This window comes from Elephantulus edwardii, unplaced genomic scaffold (genome assembly GCF_000299155.1).
Source record: "Elephantulus edwardii isolate Elephantulus edwardi_28Jun2011 unplaced genomic scaffold, EleEdw1.0 scaffold00009, whole genome shotgun sequence".
NCBI lineage: Eukaryota > Metazoa > Chordata > Mammalia > Macroscelidea > Macroscelididae > Elephantulus > Elephantulus edwardii.
The window spans coordinates 34,189,447-34,193,220 of NW_006399759.1; the positions used below are offsets into that span (position 1 = coordinate 34,189,447).

Sequence of the window (3,774 nt, forward strand, 5' to 3'; positions counted from 1 at the left end):
ATTCTTGTACATATGTATATATTTTCAGAATGGAGTTTTTCAAATGGGTATTGTTTTGTAATATGCTTTTAAAATATGTAACAATACAAAGTCATTTTTTCAAAGCCATTATATTGTTCTGAAATGATTTTTCATTGCTTGTGTGTTATTCCAAGTATTTATACTGTAATTATTTAAATAACATTAACATTAGAGACTTTTGCTCCATAAAAGTTCTCTGGTCCTTCCTAAAAGAGGGAAAAGAGGAGGGAGTAACAAGGGAACTTCTCATCAATGGAAGCATTCCACTCACGGATATTTCCTTTCATCTCTATGTTATATGTTAGTTGAGTGCCTTGGGTACTGGGAATATAGATATGAATAAGATATAGTCCTAAAGTTCATGAGCTCCCCATCTACTTAGCTATGGAAGCTGCAAAACATATGAAATTATCACAGTTAGTCATGTAAGGCAAACAGAGTCCACACAGAAGTGATGGAGGAGCATCTCTGGCTGTTTTCTTTGCAGTGTCATCAAGTTGATCTTTTGCGCTCACTGTGTGTGGGTTTTGGGTTCCAACATGCACGCTTGACTATTGCCCTCAAGCTCAGTGTTGGAGGAACAGAGAATTGGCCAGTTCATTGTCAGAGATGAGGCCTGGTCTGGGTTTAGCCTCGAGGTCCCTCCCCTTCACCACCAGAGCTGGAATCTGATCTGCACTGGAGACCTTGTCCTCATCATGTTTCCTTCCACAAATGCGTTTCAAAGTCCACAGGCTCCACTAAGCTTTAACACATGTGCCGGCTTCAGTTCCCTATAACAGTTCAGAGGTTGGAGACAGGAGAAAGGACCCCAGCCAGCAGCCACAGGCTTGATTGTGTCTGTCTCTCAAAGGGTCCTCACTTGGGCTGACGAGTGCTGCCTAGACATCATCAGTGTGCCTAATTTGTCTTGGCTCTACGCCACACTCTTCAAACCTATTCCCTTCTAATCTCCTGTCTCCCAGATCCTCTAGGCAACAAATAAGACACTGTAGAGCTGATCTGAGGCAGAAATGACAAGTATAAAAAGTGTCTGCTTGTGCCAACTTAGCAATAGCATTGATGATACTGATACTTGAATAATCCTTTTATTATCTTTAAACAATCCTTGGGTATTAAGAATAGCTAATGTGCTAACCATGAGATTACAAATTCAAATCCACACAGAAATAAAAGGGCAGAAAGGCCTGGCAATCTATTTCTGGTGGGAAAAATATTAGCCACCAAAATTCCTATGGAGCAGAGTTTGATTCTGACCCAATGGGGTAGCTGTGAGACAGGGTTGACTAGTGGCAATCATTATAGAAGCTATATCCATAGAAGCTGAATCACATGAGTCTCACAACAAAACCTGTTTTTATTTTGTCAGATGCCATCAAGTTAGTTCCGATTCATAGCAACCCTACACACAACACCATGAAATGCTGCCCAATCCTGCGCCATTGTCACCATCACTTGACCTCACTGTTGCAGCCACAGTTCACTCATTGTATTGAAGCTCTTCCCCTCTTTCACCTGTCCTCTCTCTTACCCAGCATGCTCTCTCTCTCCAAGCACTGGTTCCTGCTGACAGTATGTCACAAGTGTGTGAGGAAGTCCCACCATCCTCATTTCTGAGCAGCATTCTGGCTGCACTTCTTCTAAGACAGATTTGTTTGCTCTGTTGGCAGTCCGTGGCATATTTGATATTCTTTGAAAACAAATTCTATGCAGTTAAGTATTTTTTTCCACTTGACAAAGCCAAAGATCAGAATATTTAGTGGCTTTCCCAAGATTACAGAACTAGTAATTAAGGATCATGTTTCCTGGACTTCAAACCCAGTAATCTAGACATTAGTCTGCTAAATTGTTCTTCAATAATGGCTAAAGTCAGAGCTTTTCACAAACAACTTTCAATTAATTGTACTTTCAAGCAGCATTTTGGTGATGTTTAAAGATAGATCGTTCTAATCTATCCTATTGGATCACTATGTGTCAGCATTGACCAGAAGACAAGGTTTTATTGTTGTTCTTGTTGTTTAGAAATAACTGTCTGTTCCCATAGTGCTTCGCGAGTGGCGGGCATGGTAACAAACCTACTGGGCGTCGCGTGCGGGCTTTAGTTGTCATTGTTGCAGTGGGTTTTGCCCTGCTGGGAGTTCCTAGGAGATTGCATCGTTCGGTAGCTCGCAGGTGCTATGGCACTTCTCCGGGGCGTGTGGGGCGCGCTCAGTGCCCTGGGCAAGAGCGGAGCGGAGCTGCGCGCCCGCTACGGAAATCGACTGCGCTTTCCGCTCAGTTTTTTGTACATACCGAGATGGTTTTCACCCACAATAGGGACCTACCCAAAGAAGCCTCTGAGTTCTTTTTTGCGATTTTCTACAGAACAGCTCCCCATATTTAAAGCTCAGAACGCAGATGCGAAGAATTCAGAACTAGTTAAAAAAATTGCCCAGTTATGGAGGGAACTTCCAGACTAAAAAAAAAAAAAATATATGAAGATGCTTACAGGGCAGACTGGCAGGCATACAAAGAAGAGATAAACAGAGTTCAAGAACAGCTAACTCCAAGTCAAATCATGTCTATAGAAAAAGAACTCACGCAAAAACGTTTAAAAAGAAAAGCATTAATAAAAAAGAGAGAATTAACAATGCTTGGCAAACCGAAAAGACCTCGCTCAGCTTATAACATTTTTATATCTGAATGTTTCCAGGAAGCTAAGGATTCTTCATCACAGGCAAAGCTGAAGACTGTGAATGAAAGCTGGGAAAACCTGACTAGCTCTCAAAAACAAGTCTATATTCAGCTTGCTAAAGATGATAAAATGTGCTATGATAATGAAATGAAATTGTGGGAAGCACAGATGATTGAAGTTAGAAGACATGATCTTATACGTCGCAAAATGATGCCATGAACGAAAAATGAGAATTGAGTGTGTCCATCCTGGAGACTTCAAAAAACCAGTTAGGTCTCAATACTTGAAGCTGTTATAAAATTTGAAAGGATAAAATTGGAAAACATTTTCTATTCAATTCCTTTCCTTTAAGCTCATGGACTTTTGCCAATTTAATACATATTGTATTAGTATTTTACTTGGGAAACCCAAACAGATACAAGTTCATGCTAAATTAATTTGTATTTAAGGACTACTGAGGATCAGAATAATTTATGCAGATTCCACAATGAATCATTTGCCTTTTTCAAGGTAAACAAGACTGTGAACTTTTTTATACTGAATGATTATGGAAAGAATTTTGCTTCCTTATATTATAGAAACAGGAGTTTACTTTTGAAAGGGTCTCAATGATAGAGGCCACAGTATTCTCTGATGTAGATGTCTCTTGTTTCTCATTTTTAAAAAGAATCAGAATTTATCTAGGAAAATTCCAATTCTAGGTATAATTCCTATATTCAGAGTTATATATACAGTTGACTGTATATAAGTGATCTCCAGTTTCAGTTGTAAATTTTATAAAAGGGACTGAGAAATTGATAAACTTTTTCCTTACTATCTTTTCTTTTCTCTGAAGTAAAAGTGAAAAATAATGTGCCAGATATACATACATATTATTTTATATGCATAAATAATTATGCATAGAATAAAAGAAGTAATCTTTAATTTTATATACTTCCAAATTATCTGTTTTAAAGTGAAACAGTTTTACAGACCATTTTTTATTTTAGCTAGAGAATTAACACGTTTTTCTCAATTATTTTTCTCTCTTTTGTGTGTATATTTATCAAAAAATATAGAGATTGTATCTGGTTTAAGTT

The 3,774-nt window shown here is 38.3% G+C and overlaps 1 pseudogene; it reads left to right on the top strand.

Annotated features, from left to right (window-relative positions):
* Positions 1-2,198: 2,198 nt before the first annotated feature.
* Positions 2,199-2,914, top strand: LOC102852954 (annotated as a pseudogene).
* The last annotated feature ends 860 nt before the right edge of the window (positions 2,915-3,774 follow it).